This window comes from Humulus lupulus, chromosome 3 (assembly GCF_963169125.1).
Source record: "Humulus lupulus chromosome 3, drHumLupu1.1, whole genome shotgun sequence".
Taxonomy (NCBI): domain Eukaryota; kingdom Viridiplantae; phylum Streptophyta; class Magnoliopsida; order Rosales; family Cannabaceae; genus Humulus; species Humulus lupulus.
In genome coordinates, this window is record NC_084795.1 from 166,449,309 (window position 1) to 166,474,314 (window position 25,006).

Sequence of the window (25,006 nt, forward strand, 5' to 3'; positions counted from 1 at the left end):
TTAGGTAAGCACTAGGGCTCAAGTAGGATCGTGCTCGAGGAGTCAGGTGATCAAGGCTATCGAATCGAAAGGTAAGAAAACCGTAACACCCGAGGACAGGGCATGGGCCCACAGAGTTATTTCAGGGCATGGCCCTAGATTGTATTATGTGCAAATGTATAACCTTAAATGAATTATTATATGTTTGAATGATTATTTCAAAATGTACTATATATATGATTATAATGAAATGAACGGCTAAGGCCGAGAGTGGCGGAGGCCGAGAACGGCCTTGGGGCCGGAAGTAACACTTAGCACATGGAGTGCTTATAGCCAGGGTGGGACCCAATGGATACATGAGTTATCCTTACGGTAAGGACCGAGACCCCAGGCTTAGGTAAGGCCTCTGGGGCAGCATGGCCGTGCTTGTTCAGTCTGATGGTTTTCCTATTTATCAGTGGATTATATGTCAGCTATATTCTATGCATATGTTATATATTGTATGAGTTTTCTTGCTGGGCTTCGGCTCACGGGTGCTCTGTGTGGCAGGTAAAAGCAAGGAGTCAGTCAACCGGCCATGAGTATGGAGAGCGTGGGGGCGGCGCGTACATGTTCGGCCTGCCCGACTGCTTTGGTTGGGGGCATTTTGTATATGGCTGTATTAACTTATTCTTTTGATAGTTAACCTGGTGTAAATCTATTTTTGAGTTGTAAATATTTTGTATTCCTTATTTTTGGGATCCTAGATGTTTGATACTTAATGTTTTCAATGAAACTAAACATTTTCAAAGAGTACAGCCTTAAACTTTGGTTTAGTCACACTTTTGGTTTTAGAAACCTCGTAGAGTCAGTTAGTTGCACAATTTCCGTTTTAAACCCACTTAGTAACGGCTCTAAGGTAGTAGGGCGTTACATCCTTTCTGTCGCAAAGTATTATCAAGAAACTGAACCGATCTTCTATTATCTTAACAGTCTTCCAAAGTATCCTTAGAATCACCTAGACTATAGTGGGAAATTATCAACACATGAGATAGATACAGAGAGAAGAAGAGAAAATAACAAAGAGGCCTAGAAAATGACTTGTGTTTAGAGAGAATCTAAAACCTATTAGAAAATTTGTTCTGAACTTGTCAAACTTGTGTATTGACTTCTCTCTAAACACTTTTTGTATAGAATCAATTATGCCATTTAATTTAATTAAAAAATAAATAAAATAATAGCCAATTAGAAGCCCTAGGTCGAAATTATCATGGGCTTTAGGTCCGTGAAATTTCCCATTTGATTATAAGTCCATTGGACTTAAAATAAGGCCTGTATTATTTTCTATTGATTTAATTAATTAAATAATTATTTAAATCATTTATCAAATTAATTATTTATAATTTGAACCTTGATTTAAACTTATTTATTAATTTAGATACCAATTTATCTTAATTAATAAATCAGCCATAATTTATCTTTTCTACTCAAAATTACACAACTCTATGAAACTGTCCAAAATTGACATGGTCAACTTTGATAATTCTAATTGATAATTAAATCAATTAATTGACACAATCTAGATGAATTTATCCAAGGTACAATGGGAACCATGGGCCTATGAAATCAAACTTCAATAAGTTTTCATAAATCTAACTAATAAATTTACTAACTTATTAATTCCTTGTGACTCCACTAAAAGCTCAGAATTGCACTCTTGAATTCATTGAGCGCTCTATAACAAATATAGATACGATATTAATTATCCATTGTTACAATCATAATTGTCACTCAATCCTCTATAGACGGTCTACAATGAGATGGGACTAAAATACTATTTTACCGCTCATTGTATTTTATCCTTAAAACACTTACTTCCTTGTAAATGATATTTCAGTAAACTAATTTAATACTGAAATGAGATCTCTATCATTTAACCCCTTGAACCAAACTAAAAGGAAACCATCATTTCACTTCTTCATCAAAAGCTATAGATGTTCGTATCTATGATTAACACTCCCACTCAATTATACTAACGAGTTCCCAAGATGTAAGTATGGGCTAGTCTGTAGGGTAAGCTGGTAACGAACAAGTCAAAGAACTCAAATAATACAATTAGTTAGAATACTAACCACTCAGAATTGAGATTGAATTGACCTATGGTCAACTATATGATGTGACTAGAATAGATAATAACGGTATGTTTATTTATCTTATCAACTGTCAATATCGGTCCTGTCCGATGTAACAAATACATCCGATCTTATCTACTTTGCTAATGTTTTGGAAAGAACATAAGACTACAATGTGTAAGTAGATCATATCGTAGATTGGCAAGTCAACGTAAATCTTGTGCACTGACTAATCTTAGGACTTACTTATTTTGAACATATAATCATATTTATATTCCACTGTGATTATGTCACTATAAATACGATTAGCTATATGCTCGGGATTTAATAGAAGTTTATATTAAACAAATAATCATGAAACTAAAACATGTGAGCAAAGTGATTGACCAAGTCAAAAAATGATTTCTATTCTTTTATTGATAATAAATGAGATTACAAAGAATTTGGGTTTTAATTAGGGCATAAAACCCCAACATTAAGACCCGCAAAAGTCACTTTTAGATGCCTTCTACACAATTTCATGTTTTCAATTCTCTTTATGTAAAACCCGTTAAGTGTTTTGCACCTCAACGTGTAAAAATCTTAACCATTATATTTAACCAATCTCAACACCAAAAACTTGAATCCTTCTCGATCATTTGAGATCACTGAATCTAAAACCATAACGAGTGGAATTCAATAATCCATGTGGCTAGGCTAATATCAAGGGCGTTCCGATCATGCTCTACTTACGCCTGAGGAGTGACTCACCTTAGATGATTCAACCTTCATCTGGAGCCCTAATCGTTCATTAATGTGAGAACAACATCCCTTCTTCCTTACTAAGAGCTATTGATCGCCTTCTCTGCCTCATTTGGCTAACTTCTCTTAACGAAGACATGTTTAACGAAACTACAACATGAATTCATAAATTGTTGACATCCAACAATCAAACATACAAAAGAATTTACCTACTAACTACACAAAAACTAGTGGCACAAGTCTTTACTTATTGTCTATCCTTAGTCTACCATATTGAGTCACCTAAGTCCATTCACTCAATAATGACAAAAATAGTTGCCTTGTACTTTTCTTAACATTCTTCATGTACATAATCAAACTTGATCTCATAAACAGGTCAAATCCTTATCCTTAGAACAATCTCGTAAAGGCTAACCACTCATACACTTGCTACCCTTAACCATATTATGATGACACATCATTTTAACACTATACTTGTATCCATATATCATTTTGAATTTTGGATTGACTATATCATCTCCATTACAGAACATAACTTCTTAACTCACTAATTGATACAACATATCTCTAAATAACCATCAAACCATCACAATCATGCCTAAAAAAACACACACATAAAGTGCGAAGCGTTAAACGTAGCGTAGAAGGTTGAACATAATGTGACACATTAAACGCAACACCACTCAACCCTATTATATAATCACAATACCCAATGTTCCTCACATGTGGTTTCCAATCAAACTAACCCAGACCATCATAAAAACCTACAACTTATTGAGTCTACCCATACTAAAACTTTGTTGACATGTAGTAGCAAAGTGTAAATAAAAAATAAAGAAAAACTGTAAACATAAAAACTAAAACTTACAGTGCGATGAGTCGAGTCTTCTCGGTCTTCATGTGCATATCGTGAGGGTCTACAGGAAATTTAAAACCATTGCTCTCATACCAACTGTAAGGAACCGACTTAAAACCCATTAATTTAAAAAAATACTCCATATTTATGTAAATTAATGTTTACATGAATCTCTTTTAGAAAAACAAAACTTTTATTGAAATAAACATGAATTAACACATTTCACAAAACATGTAACTCGAGATCTCGATATTTAAAATAAATCATGTTTTACATGCACGACTTAAGTAAAAATACACGTTTAAGACACAACATAAACCAAAGGTTAAAAAACTTTATAGCAATAATACATAAGTAGCAACCCCCAAGCCAACCAATCACGACATGCACACATCTGACTGAGCTGGGTCCAACTAATCGCCTAATCAACTACACTTACACCTTTACCTACAACACATATTACCCGTGAGCTAACGCCCAACAAGAAGAGCTATATATGACACAATCCCAAGCCCAACAATATGAGATATTAAACTTAGAAAGCTAACTTATATAGTCACAATCTAAAACTTATACTACTCCTAACTTATATCCTTACATAAATTATAAAGTTCAACAATAATTCATATTATAAAGTATCATTCACGTAGCACAACCTTACATACATAGCATAACATAACATACAACAATAATCACTTATCACAAAAAATCGTAACACGTATTACAAGTGTCGTTTCGACCGTAAACCAATGCTAATCTGGTCAGTAGTGCAACCGAGCACGAATTAACGTAAGCATGCATTTTCATAACATAAGCAGCAATTTTTCGTAACGTGAGCATGCATTTTCATATCATAAGCATGCCATGCAAACATATAGCATATTCACACATAATACAATCACACATAACATGCATAACCTATAACATACCTCATAGCACAACCCATGACATAATTCCTAATGTAACTCATAACATAATTGACATCATAGTTCATAGGATAATTCTTAGCAAAGCTCATAGCATAATTCCTGACATAATTCAAAATATAATTCATAGCATACAAATTTTACCATACATAAGTACGTCGAGTGTACACTCTGTGCGCAGGTGTCCACTATTCTTACCTTAGATCTAGTAGCGACGCAATCACCTCCCTTCAAATGCCTTGCAAAGTCCTAAATAGAAAACATACAACATATATCATTTAGAGACTCACAATCTAAGCCGAAGGTCATGAACCAAACCTTACCCTTCCTAAGACCCAATCAACCTCATATTGTCATTAGGGAAGTCATAAATATGTCCCCAAGAAGTTAGGGAGAAAGTCTCCAACAAACCCTATATGAAGCAGGTTCAAAATGACCTAAAAACAACAAAAAATGACACTGCCATAGTCAAGCACTGTGGCCCTATCATATATAGTCGCGACTCTAATTCAAAAACCTGATGCCGACTAAATGTTGAAAGGACATATCTCCCTCAATATAAATATGATTTTGACAATTCATTTTGGGCTTTCTCTTCTTGAATCCCTCTATATCATCATACACATTTTAGAGATAAATAAAATACCAAAACTTCTTTAGAAGCCCCTAAATCCATAACCCTAGTACATCTCATGATTAAAACTTCTTCTTCCCAATGCTTTGAACATATATCACAAAACTAGACCTTATATCATCATTAATTCATCCCTAACATGTTTCTAACCATTATATATTAACCACCTAGACTCTAACATGCATATAAAACCAGTCATTCCAACCTATTATGCTTTCTAAATCAATTCCATCATTAACATAACTCAAAGCTTCAAGAACTATCAAAGAAACTTTAAAAGTTTTGAGAAGTTCTTACCAAGATCATGTGCAACAACCTAATCCTTGAAAATCTCCTCCCAGAGCATCCTAATTGAGCCCCCACATGAGTGCCTAGTGATCCATACGTATATGAAGAGATTATCATCCTTCTTCTTCCTTAGATCTTGAACCCTAGTCTAGAGAGAAAGTGAGAGAGAGTTCTCTTCATTGATCATGTGTTGAGCAGCCACCATATTCAAATTGTGACTCTAACCCTAACCCTATTCACTCACATTTTATTTATAAGGACTCATTATCGCCAAATTACCATCCTACCCTTGATCTAATCATTATAACAATTTATCTAAACCCTTTTTAGAAATTCTCCACTAAACTATCAATTTTCATAATCCATAATTAACTTATTCCCCATAAGTTATCTTTATTATGTTATGACCTCTATTTCAATAATTATTGATAGTAAAGCCCCTAGCAATAAAAGGAAACTGTGATTCATCACTTTAACACATATCCTGAGCACTTTCACTATTTTCCAATGTAAAATATCTTACGTTGATATAATATCACATATACATATTCATGTAATCACATAATGCATAATTTCACAAAATAACAAAAATACCCATCAAGAATAATAAATTACAAAATTTCCATCATAGAACAAAAATACCAATATACCCATGAAATGAAAAGATGGATATGACATCATCAGTATGGGACTTTGAGAAGTCAACAATTGCTTCGTTGGAGGCAAAGGTTGGCTCGCTAGAGGCCACTTAGGTGAAGATTGAGGTTGAGGCCACATAGAATCTTCTTTTTTATGGTGTGGAACATTGACCCCAACTTTGATTTCTCTCACTTTGGAGAAGACGCAGTCCAGCTTTCTGCTGAATGGGTTACCAACAAGAAGCCGTCCCTTCTTAGCTGTGGTGGCCCAAGACCGGACTGAATGGTCCTGCATGTTTCAATGCCTCATGCATTTATTTAGTCATTTGATTTGGTTGTATTGTCATTCATCTTATTTTTCCTGAGAGGTTTCTCCAGGCCTTTTATGTTTAGCGAGGAACATTTGTAAGTCATTTTCTTTCCTTTTTTGTGAGAACTTTTTGAGTCATTTTCTTTTTTTTTTTTTTAGAACTTTTCTGTGTCCCTTCTTTTTGTGAGAAATTTTTCATAAGCTCTTCTTTTGTAAGGAACTTGCACGATTTCTCTTGTTTTGGTGACAATTTTTGTGTGGCTCGTTGTCTTTATTAAGGTTGTGTTAGCCCTTTGGGCTTTGGCCACTCCTTTTTATTTTTATAGTGGTTGTGAGGATGTATTGGCCTCCTGAGCCTTTGTCATCCTCTTTTGACATTGTATGTAAGGAACTTTGATAAGCCTTTCCTTTATGAGGAATAATTTATGTCTTCTTTAACATGATGACGATAGTCTTTTTGGTGCACCTTGATAATATTTTCTTTTCTAAGGACATGTTAACCCTTTGGGTTTTTGCCATCATTTTATAATTTTTTCTTGTGTTTTAGTTTTTTTTCGAGAAGCATCCTTCTCGTTGTTAGACAAGTACTATTTTTGCAAGCATCTTCTTTGAGACCATTTCTGGCTAGTCAACTTTAGTCGATCTAGACTTATGTTAAGGACCCTTCACGGGGTACCTCTTTTTCTCTTTTTTTAGCCAAGGGCTATGAGGCCTATGGGATCCACTGGTCTTTTTGAGATATTTAAGGATAATTAATCCTTATAGATTTAAAAGGCCTTTGTCGAGATCCGTACACAGTGGCCTCATTTCCTTGTTATGTTAGTCTCCTGCCTCCCAAGTGGTTGGCAAGGTTCATTTGGATAAGCACTTTTGACTAGTCCTTATTTACACATGCTTTAGGAAATGAGGGCACATGAATTGGATAAGTGAAAAGGATCGCTGTGTCTTCAAGGCATGTCAGCTTGTACGTGCTCGTGGAACTACTTGGGTGACTCTGTAGGGTCCTTCCAAGTTTGCTCATAGGACTCCATCTCCTTGTTCTCAGGTGTTGGGGAGAACTTTTCTAAGCACTAGGTCTCCAACCCTGAAGGCCCATTTGCTACACTTAAATTGTAGTATCAGACAGCTCGCTGGTGGTACATTGCTACTCTCGGTTGTGCATTTTCCCTTATTTCTTCTAGTGGGTCCAAATTCTTAGTGTTGCCTCACGGTTGGCTTGTTCCCCGTAAGAATACACTCTAAAAGAATTGACCTTCATTTCTATTGGGAGTACGACTTCACATCCATAGCCCAAAGAAAATGGGGTTTCCCTTGTGGTAGTGCGAGGCGTGGTTCTGTAAGCTCAAAGCACATTGGCCAACTCTTCCACCCATGCCCCTTTTAGCTTTTCCAGCTTGGTCTTGAGATTATCCTTGAGAATCTTATTTATGTCCCCAACTTTCCCATTAGTCTGAGGATTCACCATGCCTTTTCTTCATAGTATGTTTTAAATGGGCCTCCCTCAAATTGGGTGCCATTATCATATATGATCTTGTACGACACCCCAGACCTATAGACGATAAATTTGTTGACAAAGGAGACGATCTTCTTGTCGCTGATGTGGGTCAAGGGCTCGACTTCCACCCATTTAGTGAAGTAGTCTACTGCTAGTACTACATATCTTGCTCATTCCTGGCCTAAGGGTAGTGCCCCAATAAAATCTATCTATCCCCCATACAACAAATGGCTAGGGGCTAGTCATGCTTGTTATCTCACTAGAAGGCTGTCTAGGGTAGTTTTCATGTCATCGACATTCGTCTCACTTGCACGTGAAGTGGGTAGCATCCTTCTCCATCATGGGCAAATATTACCCTTGCTTGGTGGCCTTTCTAGCCATTGACTGTCCACTTACGTGGTTTCCACACCCTCCTTCGTATATTTCATAAAGAACCCTTCCAGCTTCCCCTCCATCAACACATCGTAGGACCAAGGTAGAGAATCCTCTCTTGTAGAGGACCCCCTTAATCAAGGTGTATCAAGCGGCTTTATATACCAGTGTTCGATCATCCATCTTATCTGCTAATAAGGTCTGGTTTTGCAAATACTTTTTGATCGAGTCCATCTAGGATCCTTCTTGGGCCTTCATCGTCAGGACTTTCTCTTCAGCGATGCCTAGTTTACATTGTTATTGAACATGGACAAACTTGATGAGATCTCCATCCTTGGTGGAAATGAGCTTGGCGAGGGCATCTACATTGGTATTTTTCACCCGCGGGATTTACTCAATGATATACCCTTTCAAATGGTCCAATTGGTATTTCACCTTGGTTAGGTAAGCCACCATCTTGGGTCCTCTTTCTTGGTACTCACCTTTCACCTGAAACACCACTAATTGTGAGTCGCTAAAAATGTGCAAATGGGTTAGCTTCAATTCTTGGCCAAAAGTGCCTCATACTCTACCTCATTGTTTGAGGCTTCAATTACGAATCTTATCACACAGTAAATCATATGCCCCTAGGTGTAGCCAGGACTATATCGACTTTGATCCCTCATTCGTTGGAAGCCCCATCCATATGTAAACTCCATCCTTAGAACTCACCTTTCCATTCCTCGTGAGGTTGGTCGTTCATGTCCATAGACGGACACTCGCGAGGTGTAGGTGATGTTGAATTGACTCAGCTCAATTGACCACTTCAGCAACCTCCCTGAGGTCTCAGTTTTATGTAGGACCTGCCTTAAGGGGTTGTTGTGAGTACTTCGAAGGTGGGGGCATGAAAGTAAGACCTTAACTTTCTTAAAGCTACCACTAGGGTGTAAGCTAACTTCTCTATCTCTGGGTATCGAGTTTCTGCATCCACCCGACGCTTGTTGATGTAGTATACGAGTGGTTGGTGCTTCTTCTCCCCCTTGACTAAATCAACACTTATGGCATGTTCAGACACTGCTAGCTATAGGTACAACCTTTTTCCCTTTTCGGTTTTGGCTAGCAAGGCGGTTGCCCGAGATGCCCTTTCAGCTTGATGAAGGTTTCCTCACATTCCGAGTCCCAAGAGAACTTTTCATTCCCTTTTAAGGATATGGAAGAATGGGAGGCACTTATCAGTGGACCTCAAAATGAACCTATTGAGTGCTGCTACCAAACCTGTTAGGCACTGTAGCTCTTTTTAATTTTTGGGGGAACTCATTTCTATCAGGGCTCTGATTTTATTGAGGGTGGCTTTGATGCCTCTAGAGGTGATCATGAAGCCAAGAAATTTTCCTGATGGAACCTCAAAAGTGTATTAAAGTAGATTTGACTTCCGTAACGATTCTTCAATTATGAAAATCTATTCTAACTCTTCCATAGGTTTCGCTCTGGCCTCTTAAGTGCCTCAAGGATCCAATTCTTGTGAGTTTGGTTCCCAGGCTACATCCCTGTGTGCCACCAGTCCCATGGGTTCTCGTGGCTTGGCTGTCGTATGGAGGGAGGTGTTGTAACACTCACTTTCTTCCTTATGTCCTCCTTTCATGTTTTCTATTCCTCTCGGAGTTGGGAATGTAATGGACAAGTGATAAATTGAGGTAACTACTTTCAGTTCTCTGAGCGAAGGTCTCCTTAATACCTCATTGAAAGCCAAGGCACAATCGACTATTACAAAGTTTGACATAACAATGGTTTTCCTAGGTTTCTCCCCCATGGTGATAACTAATTTGATTATTCCCAAAGGTTGTATCGAATCCCCAGTAAATCCACATAGGAAGGTGCTACATGGTTTCAGGTTCTTGATACCTAGACCCATCTTCTCTAAGGCGGGACGATACAAAATATCTACAGAACTACCATTGTCCCCTAGGATCTGGCGCATGGCTAGTTGAACGGTTAGTAGTAGAAGATCACATTAAGGGAAGTGCATGCCTCGTGTGTCTTCCTCTGTGAAAGCTATCAAATTGTTTTCCCGATTAAAACTTTTTTGGGGACGCTACTCTACGCTCATTATGCAAGGGAGTGGGCTTCGCTTGGCCTCTTGGGCGTATAGATCTCTTCCTCTTCTCGAATCTCCTTCGAATCCAAGACCTCTGAATATTGTTCTAACATTCCCTATACCTCTGAGGCTCGTTCTTGAGCTTGTGGCGAGGCTGGTCCATCCTGTAATGTCAGGTTCCCCTTTCAAACATACTTGCCTAGGTGCCCCCTGCATTTGAGCTCCTCAATTTCACCTTTTAAATGGGTACACTCTGCCATGGTGTGTCCTATATCCTTGTGGTGTTGACAATATTTTATGGGGTTCCTCATTTGCAGAGGTCTCTTAAATGGGACCTTGTTTTTTTTTTTTTTTTTTGTGAGGAAGATGTGTTCTTTAGTTTTTATCAAGTCTGTATTGAAGGTATACGACGCATGCTTGGGCTCACCTCCGCATTTGTTCGTCTTTTGTTGATCTTCTTTTTGGCCTTCGTATACGCTCTTCTTTTTGGCATCGTTCGGGTTATCATGAGCAGAGGGCTTTGGGAAAGTTTCGTTTCCTTCTGCCCTGAGATTCTCATGCCCATCTTCAACTCGAACATATTTTTGTGCTCTCTCTTGAAGTAGTCTAAATCTATTACCTACATCTTGAGCATGTTATCCCATAATTTGCTTCTAGGACATACTCCAGCTGTGATTTCCATTTTGAGTTCTCCTCTAGTTAAACTTCCCACCTCAACTGCTTCCATATTGAATCTATGGATATAGCTCATTAGGATTTCACTCTCGCGTTGCTTTATGTTATTAAGGCACTAACTGGCATAGAATAATCACTAATCGTGTGGTGCTTTTGGAGAAATTCATTAGAAAACTGTTGCCATCACCTGATGGTTCCTAGCCTTAACCTATTGAACCACTTGTACGCAACTTATTTTAGCATAACAACAAAAAAATGGCATCTTTCTCTGCTGTTGACCCCTCTTAACTTCCTTAGTTTGTTGAAGGAGTCTAAGTGATACGTAGGGTCTATGGTGCCATCGTATGGGGTCATGTGAGGTTCCTTGAAGTTGGTAGGGAGTCCCTTAATCTGAATTTCCCTTGTGAAGGGCGATTTATAGTAGAACTCATTATCACCTTCGTGCCCCCAGATGTAGTGACTATCCTACTCTGAAGGCTTTGCATTTCGGTGTTCGGTTCCCTTATCCTTTTGTTCAAGGAGTCTCGTAGGTCCTTAGGGGGGATCCTTCCTTGGGTTGTGTCCCTCGGAGGAGCTACAAGGGGTGTGGTTCTCATCTTAGACCTTCTTTGGTTAAGCTTTTCCCTCAAGTCGGGTGGATCTTTTTCTGAAGGGGTGTTGGGTTCGTATCTCCTATAGGTAGGGTCCACACCAGGTTGTTGTTTCCTCTATTCGATTTTAATTGTTGGTGTAGAATCTTCCCTATGTCTTGGGCGAGGGGTATTGCTAGTGGAGAGTCATGTTTTTTCCATCATCCACAGGTATGGTGGTTTCCCTTCACGCATGCTCTCTCTCCATTTATGCTTAGGGAGGAGCGCATCAGACTTCCCGTGTAATAGGTCATTGAGTACGTCTTCCATGTTTTTCACCATGGTCTCTAATCTATGGTTTTTTAAGTGTAAGTCACATATCTCATCTTTATAGTGGCAAGTTCGGGAGCTTGAGCTCACTGAGTATACTCGTGGGCTCTTACTGGACCTCTGCTTGGAGGGACTGGGGTCTCAATTGTTTGAACATGGGGCCACCAGTGGTCTTGGTGGAAGGTGAGTGGCACGGCTCTCCACTGGAGTGGTGGCATGTGCTGCAGGGCCAACTATAGGGCGAACAAATGGGGATGACACTTCTTCCTCTTTGTTGATGTCTCTCGGAAACTTCAGCGCACCTCCATTTGTCAGCGGAGGATGGTCTCTCATGGAAGCCCCTAACTAGGTTTCGTCTAGGTGAACCTCCACTCCTTGGTGATCTCGTAGGTGTTTCGAACACCTTGACATATTTCCTTACTGGAATCATTTGAAGAATTACTGTTTGTTAGTTGTTCTTCCCACAAACGGCGCCAAATTGTTGACGATGAGAATTTGTCAACAAAGTTAACCCTAAAAATTTGCAAGTTGTTAATAAGTTGAAGAGCTTAAGAAGAAAGCTTGAAGTAAATGGTAAAAGAAGAATAAACAAAAACGTTTGTATTGCTTTGAAATCTCAGTTTACAAGTGAATTTTCCAACCCTTCTCAATGATCGGGGGAGGCCCTATTTATAGGGGAGCTCTAATGGCTCTTAATACAAAACCATTCCCAAGTGAACAAAGAGGTGGTAGTAATATGGGGCACCTCAGAGGATCATGGAGCAGATGTTAGTGGTGTCGAGCTTGAGGCTTGCCGGGCCTAACATTTGTTAGAGTTATGGAAGGAGGTGTTCCTCCACTTAGTACTTAGTACGACCATTACTCTTCTAACTTAGTACGACCAATAATCTTATGATGGTCATGTCTAGTTCGTACTCTATGCTACTTAGACCTTTTTCGTACCTCCTCTTTGTATGTAGATAAGCCCTTGAGAGCTTGAGTGTAAGGTGGTTTATTGCTTTAGGTTAAGGAGGGACTATGCCTTCAAGCTATAAGGTGTAAGGTTATTGAGGCCTTTTGAATCATCTCCTTAGCTTGTAGGGAGTCTTACACGCGCTCCATGGTCATGGGAAGGGTCAAACTGACGTTTGGGCTTCAGAGGAGCCTTGAGCTCGCCCCCTTGCTGAGATCACCCCCAGGTCACCCCCTGGGTGAGATCACCCCCAGAGCTCGCCCCTAGTGTAACACCTTAGATAGCCAAGATCATTACACTGTGTATTTTAAATAGTGTTGGACTTGTTGATCAAGTCATTTGGACATAAACATGTAACTAGAAGTAATAACGAATTAGGGTTAAAAAATTTGGTCAACGGAATATATAATGTAACACCCTATTACTCTAGAGTCGTTACCATGTCATTTTAAAATGTAAAATTACCTCGCTAATCGAGGTATTAGACCAAAAAGTGTGATTAATTAAGTAAAGACTCATTTAAATAAGAATTTAGTATAAAAGTTTAGACGTTCATTTAAACCATAAAATGTTACAAAGGTATCCCAAAATATTGTTTCAAAACTTTATTTACAACTCAAAAGTTAGTGTATAGTCGACCTAGCTAACAAAATCAAACGTTTATACTACGTTCCTCATACTACCCCTAGTCGTGGCGGACAGGTAGGCAAAACATGTACACACCGCTCCATGCCCTCGAACTCATGCTTGGTCGACCTTTCCCTTGCCCTTACCTGCACCATAGAGCGCTCGTGAGCCAAGGCACAAAAAGAAAAAACCACAAACATATCATATGACAGTTCCTTTCAGTAAATACATAGTTGAACAAATACCACAAACAATTCACAACAGCGGCCTAAGCCGATCAAGGTGCGTTACCAAGCACTAGGTCCATGGTCCTCGCCGAGCAGGTGAATACAACGCCCTAGAAGGCCATACATACACAGCTGATCAAGGTGCATTACATGGTGGCCTGCATTCAACATGCTTATTGTCATTTTCGGGCCTTAACGATCCCGACCTTTGCTGATCTCTGCCCTTGTCGTTCAATCTCAACATACATAAATGGCATAATAATTACAAACATTCACATACAACACTAAGTACAAACATTCACGATCCCTAATCCCAAGCCTTAGCGGTAAAACCTAATCACAACGTAATAACAAATAATCATCAAAATCTAAATCGATTAAAAGCTTTCAGAATAATATACTAGCCTCTAGGACCTTGAATTCTACTAAACCGGGTAGTAGGATCCTTCCTGAGCCCTTAAGTTTGAGTTCCTCATCAATTTTCACACAATGTCACTCATTCATACTAACCAAACAGTGTTAACTCAATCTGTCGAGTTATAACCTTTCACGTCCAACTACCCTACTTATAGTTCAGCGTAGTCCGCACTAACGATCCACTACTATACCATGTTACCTTTAGGATCTTCACCTCAACATCGGGTTCCATCGGATCACTCACCCGATCTTTATTTCTTAACTCATATCACAACGATAGGTTTCTTAACCATTCTCATTAAATCCTCTTCCTGAATTTCATTGCCCATCGAGACATATACCTATCCACAATCCATCACTGGCACCATACCAATCCTCAATAAGAGATCGACTTCCAAATTTATTTCCCTTTTACACAGTCAAGGATTTCTAACGTAAATTACCCAGTAAATCTCACCGGATCCCGTTCTCAGAATTATTCTTTTACAAAAAGCCAAGCGCTCAAATCTCTTACGCACTACCTTCACTGTCAACTGCATATTCTCTGTACACCGACTATGTTTCTATTTCTTTCATCCACCACGAGGCTCAAACTATCATCTCTTCAGTCTATATCTGGCCGCGTCTCAAACTTGATGCGCTGCTTACAGTTTCATGTTTTTAGAACAAAGTCAAGTCCCTTCTCACTACCCTTTTGTAACCATTCATTACACACAAAATTCTATATCACGAGGTGTTAACCAATCCATATTCTGCCTTCCAAAAATCTGATAAAAAGTTGTCCATTCAGTCTACCCTTAGATTCTTTTGTTGTTCTAATCTCTGATGTGGTCGTCCTCCAAAGATACCTATGTAGTAGATGACATATTCACCAGTCTTGTTGTGCTTCTTATCCTTCAGACGTTCTTCAGTAATCTCTCTGTGGCTTCTAACTGGACCTCTTCATACCTGATCCCTTCTCTTCCTGTAGCATGACCTTGAGTACCCTTAGCGAGATTGTAACCGACACCTTCTAGAGCCTTACCTGCTACCTTGCTTCTTCAGTCTTAGTATCGTTAGTGTAGTAGTCGTTTGCATTATGCTTCTAGCTGGAAAGTAGTTCAATGCATCCTTGACAAACCCAGATGTGACTCATTAATATCCTTCATGTACTCTCTGCTTGTTGAACTTACCTGTGTTGTTGAAGCCTAAGTCAGTAAAGAATCTCTACTGGTAATCCATCACACCCCACATGGTACAAGTGATAATTCCTAAAATGTCTCCTTCCTTGATCCACAGCTAGTAATAACCAGATCGAAGATCAATTCCTGGAGACATTGTCCTATCTTGTAACAAGGGCAGGGGTGCCTAAGAAAGTTAGAGAGCCCAAAAGCACTCACTTGCTTAGTGCAGGGGTGCCCAAACCCAGGGCACGGGTGCCACCTCGCAAACACAAAATTTCTGCGTTTCCACCTATGTTTTCTCTGAGCTCAACTCATCAAAACTCACTCTATGTGCCAACCCCAATCAGAAATGAGTTCCAAATCACAATAATATACCCGAAGCAACATAAAAAAACCCAAAGGTTCAACCAAAACACTTTGAACCTCAAACTCACCCTTTGAGTTCCTAAAACTCAACTCCTCACCAAATCTGAAATTCAAACCATAGAACACAAATTTCTAGCTACAACAAAGCTCCCCAAACCATGTAAAAATTCATCTTTAAACATACACTTCTTAGCCAAACCAAATCTATGCCCACATATTTTGAAATTCAAGCAAGTCTCCAAAATTCCTTCAAGAACATAAAGAACACAATAAGGAAAACTCAAAAAATCCATACATGAATGATGAGTTGAACCCCTAGGCTAAAAATGGAGTGTTCAGTTGCAATCTTCCCTTCCCCAGTCCTTGATTTTCCCTTCCAGGCCATTCTCTTCTAAAACTCAAGCAAGTCTTCACCACAAAGGAAGGAAGAAGGAGGGAAACAAGAGAGAGAGAAAGGGAGTTTTCTTTTTGCTGAATTTTGAAGGCTTCTACTAGCCTAAGTCTGTCCAAGGTTAGGGAAAAGACCAAAATGCCCCTAGCCTTTACTTAGTTCTTTAATGCCCTTGAGGGAAAAATGGTCTTTTGCCACAATTTTTATATCGCCTTGGATAACCAAGACTGTTACACTGTGTGTTTAAAATAGTGCAAGACTTGCTAACCAAGCCATTTGAATAAAAATGTGATCCTAAATTCATAAACTAGTTAGGGTTAAATTTTTTTGGTCATAAACAGATAATTTTCATTAAAATGAATGTTTAGAACATGGGATCCCAAATTACAAAAGTCATATACAGTACAAAAGCCACTCTAATGGCAAATTACGCATTTTAGGTTTTCTTTCCCTATACAAATCCCTCGGCTGTGGCGGGAGAGTAGATAACAATGTACACCCCGCCCCCAGAGCTCTCCAACTCATGGTTGATCCATTTTACCCTTGCCTTTACCTACACCATGTATCACCCATGAGCCAAGGCTCAGCAAGAAAACCATAACAACATAACATACACATAATCAGTGATGACAATCAATGAATCACAAGTCAATCAGCTAGATATTCAACTAGCCATAAACATTAGATTAACAACAGAAAATATATTTATATTCAACAATTTATCACAATCATCATACAATACTCAGGGTCGACGCCCTTAGGCCGCACTCTTTGTTTAACCCACTAACTCCGGCTTGCTTAGGCCGAGTCCAGTGTTTATCTAGCTAACCCCAGCTCTCAGTGGGCGAGCTGCGTCCTGTGCGCAAATCATCAGCCCCGACTCTCTTAGGTAGTTTATTTCATTCTCACATGGCATATCACATTCCTACAACTTATGTATTCAAATATAGGGAAATTCAGTCCCAACACAGCCACACAAGGGTGTAATTTTCTTACCTTTAATTTCGAGTAGAGAAAATGAAATGGTTCCGAGCACGATCTTTCGCCCCGAGCCTTGGCCATAAACCTAGTCATAGTGTCCAATGGGTAATTATTAACTTCTAATCCAAATAAATACTTAGGAGACAGAAACTAGCCTCTGGGACTTCAATTTCTACTAAATCGGGTAGTAGAAATTGTCCCGAGCGTCTATATTTGAACCCCCGAGCCTTACCAATTCTAGAAATAATTCTAAGGCTAAAATCCCCAGGCAGGTCGTGACTTGGCTTAGTGGGTCGCGACTTGCCCCAAGTCAGAGAGCAAAGACCCAAGCCAAAGGGGGAGGCGGGTCGTGACTTGGCTTAGTAAGCCGCAGCGCACCCCCAAGGCAGAGAGCATCCCAGGCCAAAATGGCCACACACGTCGTGGTGCCCCAGTGCTGGGTCGCGGTGTGCCCCCTTCGAACCCAGAAAATCTAGGTTTTCTCCTCATTCTTCCCAACCAAGAACCTCAACACTTAACCTAGAATTTTACCTAAATAACTCAACCATCACAATCAAACTAGCAATGAATTCAAGATTAAACCACACATTTTTAAACACCAAACCTTTGCAATTATACCAAAATTACTATCCCAAGTCATCATCCATAATCACCCAAAAATCCAGAATAAACACATGTTCTAAGTTCCAAACTACTCAGCTCTACACAATGAAATTTAAAATTGAAACCTTACCTCAACTATGGCTGAATCCACACCAATTCCAACTTTAATTCCTAGCTTGAATCCTCTCCAATTTCCTTCTATTTTCTTTCAATTACCAACTCAATTCCCAAACCTATGCTCCTTTAAATTCCTAGGTCTCCAAGCTTCAAACCAAAGTTCTTTAGCTCCTTAGTCCTTCAATTTCTTCAAGGAATTCCCAGCTTAGGCCTAAATTCCCTGCCTTTTTCTTTCTTATCCTCAAAGCGTAAATGAGAGAGAGAGAGCATAAAATCGTAAGAGAGAAGGAGGATAAGAACTGAGAGTTTCTGCTATCTTCTACATTAATCCTAAGGGTGAACTGAGCATTTCACTGCCTAACAAAAGACCTTTACGCCCCTCCAAGGTTTACTAATCCTCAAATAGCCCCTAGGGGTAAAATGGTCATTTTCCCCTAGTTCCCGCTAATTCCTCAAATGCTCCTAATATTTTCCACTAATCACGTCATCCAATTAATTACCAATTATTTATTCAATGTCCAATAATTTCCTAATTATTCTCTAAATTTCCAAAAATACCCTGAGGCCCCTACCGAGCCGGGTATTAATCCTCGCTGTGAATATTTCGCCAATCCGCTCACTAGGATCGTCTCGAGCCATATGCTGCAAATATATCCACATAATAATGTGGTCTCAACAATTTATCACATATAACCACATTTATGCCCTCAACGGGCCAAAATTACAAATATGCCCTTATAAGCTAAACAGGGCCCACATGCATATTTAATACTCATAAACATGCATTTCACATATCCATATAATCATATTAATCATGCATGCCACATGATATTGCATTAAACTATTAAATCACACATATACCAATTATGCCCTCCCAACACGCTAAATAAGGCCCTTAAGCCTTATTAGCAATTTTGGGTCGTTACAATTTTCCCACTAATCCTCAATTAACATCATATTTCCCAATTACTTGCAATATTCCCAAATGATCACCAAACAATTCCCATTACCTGATAAATCCCGGTAATGTACTAATTACAAAAATACCCCTAGGCTCACCCTAAGCCAGGTATTTAATCCCTTTGTGACCTTTCCGCTTACTTGCTCACTAGGATCATCTCGTGTAACGACCCAAATTCACTAAGAAGGCTTAAGGGCCTTGATTAGAATGCCGGGAGGGCATGATGGGAATTATGTGTGATTTTTATGATTAAGATGCATGATAATGATTTAGGCATGTTATACGATTATGTGAATTATATTATGTGATAATTATGATGTGTGAATTGTACCGCGTGGGTTCTGGGATACCAACGTGATGCACGTGCCGAGACGGTCCTAGGAAACTAGATAGTGGTAACTGGTGATTTGGTAACCTGCGTAACTGTTAGTAACCATAGAGAGTAACAGGTTTTATGGGAAAGTGGTAGAATTGCAAAGCTGGTGAAAAGACAAGTATGGCCTTGAGGTTAAGTTAGGAAGGGGTATTAGTGGAAGGATAGAGTAGACATTTGGTAGGATGGATGATTATCAGCTGAAGGGGGAATATCATATACGTATAATATTTGGGGAGATGGGTTTATGCTGAAATTAGAAACCTAGAGGAAGACCAAACTTAAGAGGAAGAAGGGAGAGACTGAATTTAACTTTTGGAAGGAGAATCAAGAGTGATTGAAGTTGTCAAGCAGGCTTAGACCAAGAATACTTAGAGAATTGGGAATCAAGGGGGAAGGAGGTCAAGAGCTGGAGGTTGAACCCATCACTTAAGGACTTTGGAGAGGCTCGGGGTAGAGGACCGTGCTTGTGGCTACGTGGCATCGAAAACCAGTGAATTGAAAGGTAAGAAAACCGCACCCGAATATATGGTTGTGAATGGGACTAAGTGCTCCCGAGAGTTGTATTGTGTCATCGTTGGTATTATGCCAAGGGACACGTATAAGCGGTCTAAGAGTACCGTTCATGATTTTAGCGCACGGGGCGCGAATTGGTCACTGGGAGCCAGAAACATTAGGATAACAGAGGGAGCAGCCTGTGGGCGCTAGCCCTGGTTATCGTCTGTGCATTATGTTTTATGAGATGAAATCCTTAGTATGTGGTATGCTTGAATGATGTTATACTTGAAATTTATGAGATGCTATATGAGTAAATGACTTGATTGCTAGTTGTTCATGCTCTGTTATTGCTGTGTTTTCTTGCTGGGCCTTGGCTCACGGGTGCTTCGTGGTGCAGGTAAGGGCAAGGGCAAGCTGGACCAGGCCTGAGGTGGAGAGCTCCGAGGTTTAATGTACATAGCCAGCCGTTCGATCACCATGGTCGAGGAGTGTGTGAGGACAGAGACTACCTAACTGCTCATTTTGCCTTAGTACGGCCGCTAATGTATTTAAACCTTGTAAATTTTGAAAATGACCTTTGAAACTGTCATTTTTGGGATCCCATGTAATGAAACAATGTTTAGTAATGAAAATGTAACTTTTGAGACCAAAACACTTTTAACCCTAGTTCCTCTACTGTTTCAGTAACACGTTTTTACTTCATTGACTTGGTTAGCAAGTCTGGCACTTTATAAACACACCGTGTAACGGTCTTGGCTATCCAGGGCGTTACAACTTGGTATCAGAGCGTCCTAGGTTTATGGGTCCTGAAGACTGGCTGGGTATGTACATTCGCTGTGGGAGACAAGCTCAACTCAGGGTTTGGTAACTGTATATGCGTGATTATGTGTTTAAATGATTTGAGTGAGATATGAATGTTGATATCTGTCTGATGAATAGGGAGCATGAGATTCTGATAGGGCCTAGCCCTTGACTATTGCATGATGTTATTGAGGCGTGCTTATTAGCATTGCTGTGCATGTGGATGAACATCTGGATAAATTGCTATACTTGTTTGCTTGTGAATGATTGGAGTTTCGGTGGTGGATTATGGAGAGATTATCACCCTGTCATCTTAGCCTAATTGCCGAGTCGTTGTTTGCAGATTGACTTGAATAGATATGCGTTCAAGGAAATCTACACGACAAGCCGGCAGATCTGGGGCTAGAGAGGATGATCAGGGTCCAACCCCTCTGCCAGTCCCTGAGAACTGGCAGCAGCTAATGGCAGAAATGCAAGCTAGGCTTCAGAGCCAAGATGAGTTGATTAGAATGTTGCAGCAAGCTCCATCTGGGAATGTTTCCCCTGCTGGGCCACCGGCACTGGTACCTGTGGTACAGCCTGTCGATGTTGGCAATAAAGTGGAACCGTTGTATGAGCGGTTCAGGAAGCAGCAGCCCCCGATCTTTGAGGGTGGGCTAGATCCACTAAAAGCTGAGCAGTGGATGACCTTGATTACCACCATACTTGATTATATGAAAGTAGAGGGACATGATAGGGTGGCCTGTGCCACTTATATGTTGAGAGAGGATGCCCTAATCTGGTGGGAGGTGGCGTCACAGACTAGAAATGTTGCTGCAATGACATGGGAGGAGTTTAAAGATTTGTTCAATCAGAAGTACTATAATGTTGCCGTCAGAGCAGCAAAGGTGAATGAGTTTGTGGGCCTTGTTCAGGGCAGTTTGACTGTTACGGAGTATGCCTTGAAATTTGATAGACTTGCAAAGTTTGCACCGGATCTTGTTCCTACCGATGCGACCTGGTTAGACAGATTTGTTAGAGGGCTAAATGTCATGATAGCCCGGGATGTAAGGATTACTACAATTCCTGGGGTGACCACCTATGCCCAGGCTGTGGAAAGGGCTCTGACTGCTGAGGAAGCAGAGAATAGGATTTGGAGGGATAGTGCAGCAAGAAGGGAGGGCCGTAGGCCGGTGCCTCCATATTCTGGTTCTAGTAGAGGTGGAGGTATCAGTTATTTGAAGAGAAAGACTCCTGAAGCCCCAATTGCTCCTAGGTTTGATAGAGGAGGTCGGGGTATTCAGGGGGGCCGTCGAGGAGGCGGCGATTCGTGGAGGACTTACCCGGAATGCACAAGGTGCAGGAGACGCCATTTGGGCGAGTGTCAGGCTAAGGCCTGTTATGTATGCAGGGTGGTGGGACACCTCAGAAAAGATTGCCCAACGGTAAAGAAGGGCGAGGTAGGGAAGGTGGACAGCTTGACTCCAGCTCGAGTGTTCACTTTGACGCAGGCAGAGGCCGAGGCTAGTCCCTCGGTAGTGACAGGTCAGCTTTCTAGTGCTGGCACTTCTTTTACTGTTTTGATTGATTTTAGTGCTACGCATTCATTTGTTTCTGATAGGGTGATTGATAGATTGTGTAGACCTAGTGAGGTTAGAGCTTCAGGGTTTGGGACTATATTGCCTACGGGAGAGCTGGTGGTGTCTAGGAGATGGGTTAGGGCACGCCAGTGTTAGTTGATGGTAGAGAGTTGTCAGTGGACTTGATTGAGTTGAGTATGGAGGACTTTGACATGATCTTAGGTATGGATTGGCTGATTAGGTATGGAGCTACCATTGACTGTAGAAAGAAAATGGTGACTTTTGAGCTAGAGGGTGAGGATCCCTTCGTTTTTGTGGGAGCGGTGCGTGGACCCCGTGTACCCAGGATTTCTGCGTTGAGAGCCAGAGATTTGCTACAGGGTGGATGTATAGGCTTCTTGGCTAGTGTGGTAGATACCACCAAGGTTTCACCAGTTGGACCGGAGGAGACCAGACTGGTTTGTGAGTTCTTGGATGTGTTTCCTGAGGATTTGCCTGGGTTGCCGCCGCGTAGGGAGATTGAGTTTGTTATTGAGTTAGCACCAGGGACAGAGCCAGTGTCGAGGGCACCGTACAGGATGGCACCAGGGGAACTGAAAGAGTTAAAGATACAATTGCAGGAACTTCTGGATATAAGGTTCATCAGACCTAGCTATTCGCCATGGGGTGCTCCAGTTTTATTTGTTAAGAAGAAGGATGGGACCCTGAGAATGTGTATTGACTATCGGGAATTGAATAAGTTAACTATTAAGAATAAGTATCCCCTACCGAGGATTGATGACTTGTTCGATCAGTTGCAGGGTAAGATGGTGTTCTCAAAGATTGATCTTCGATCTGGTTATCACCAGCTGAGGATCAAGGATGAGGACATACCTAAGACAGCTTTTCGGACGCGTTATGGGCACTATGAGTTCTTGGTCATGTCTTTTGGTTTGACCAATGCCCCAGCAGCCTTTATGGATTTAATAAACAGAGTGTTCAAAGATTTTCTGGATCAGTTTGTTATAGTCTTCATTGACGACATCCTAGTGTACTCCAGTTCAGAGGCAGAGCACGAGTTTCATCTTCGACTAGTTCTTCAAAGGTTGAGGGAGCATCAGTTATATGCTAAGTTTAAGAAGTGTGAGTTCTGGTTACCTGAAGTGACATTCCTTGGACACATTGTAGGTGCAGATGGAATTAAAGTGGATCCGTCTAAGATAGAAGCAGTTAGAGATTGGCCAAGGCCAAGGAACGCCTCAGAAGTGCGAAGTTTCCTTGGTTTGGCAGGCTACTATAGGCGGTTTGTAGAAAGCTTCTCGAAGATTGCGGCACCGATGACAGAATTGACAAGAAAGAATCTAAAGTTCATTTGGTCAGACAAGTGTGAGGGCAGTTTCCAGGAGTTGAAGCGACGACTTATTACAGCGCCAGTGTTGAGTTTGCCTTCGGGGGAAGGGAAGTTTGTGGTATATTGTGATGCATCAAGGTTGGGTTTAGGCTGTGTGCTAATGCAGGATGAGAAGGTGATAGTTTATGCATCACGACAGCTGAAGGAGTATGAGCAGCGGTATCCTACTCATGATTTGGAGCTGGCAGCAGTGGTTTTTGCCCTGAAGATTTGGCGGCATTATCTTTATGGGGAGAAGTGCGAGGTGTACACCGACCATAAGAGCCTGAAATATTTCTTTACGCAGAAGGACCTGAATATGAGACAGAGGCGTTGGCTGGAGCTGGTGAAAGATTATGATTGTGATATTCTTTACCATCCAGGAAAAGCCAATGTGGTGGCTGATGCATTGAGCCGCAGAGGTCCAGGTCAGTTGTATAGCTCTGTTCAGATCTCAAGGGAGTTAGTAGATGAGATGGTTAGAGCGGGAATAGAATTAGTTGTAGGCCGATTGGCTAATATTACTCTACAGTCGACCCTGCTAGAGCGGATCAGAGAGGGGCAGTTGACAGACGCTCAGTTACAGAGGGTTAGAGAGGATGTTTTAGCAGGAATAGCTAAGGACTATTCTGTTTCAGAGGTTGGTTTACTTCGGTATCAGGGGCGGATTTGTGTTCCAGCTGACGAGGGGATTAGATGGGAGATACTAGATGAGTCTCATACGACACCGTACTCGCTTCATCCGGGTACCACAAAGATGTATCAGGATCTACGGACTTTGTATTGGTGGCCCGGGATGAAGAAGGATGTGGTAGAGTACGTTGCTAGATGCTTAACCTGTCAACAGGTGAAAGCTGAGCATCAGCGACCAGCAGGGTTGCTTCAACCTTTGGGTATTCCTGAGTGGAAATGGGAGGATATTACTATGGATTTCGTAGGAGGTCTACCCAGGACAGTAGGGTTTCATGACTCAATATGGGTGATAGTGGATAGATACACCAAGTCAGCCCATTTTCTTCCAGTGAGGTCAACTTATACTGTGGATCAGTACGCTGAGTTGTATGTGAAAGAGATCGTATGTCTCCATGGGGTTCCTAAGTCGATTGTGTCAGACCGGGATCCTATTTTCACTTCCAAGTTTTGGGGAGGTTTGCAGAAAGCTTTAGGAACTCAATTGAAGTTCAGTACCGCCTTTCATCCTCAGACTGATGGACAGTCTGAGAGAACGATCCAAGTGCTGGAGGATATGCTCAGAGCTTGTGTGATTGACTTTGAGGGTTCATGGAGTAAGTACCTTCCATTGATTGAGTTCTCGTACAACAATAGTTATCAGTCAACGATTGGAGTAGCTCCCTATGAGATGTTGTATGGGAGGAGGTGTAGATCGCCTATCCATTGGGATGAGATGGGTGAGAGAAGATACTTGGGGCCAGATATGGTTCAGAGGACAGGTGAGGCTATAGAGAAGATCCGGGCTAGGATGCTCGCATCTCAGAGTAGGCAGAAAAGCTACGCTGATCCTAAGCGTAGGGATGTGGAGTTTCAGGTTGGTGATCGCATTTTTCTTCGAGTTTCACCTCTGTGAGGGGTGAGCAGGTTTGGT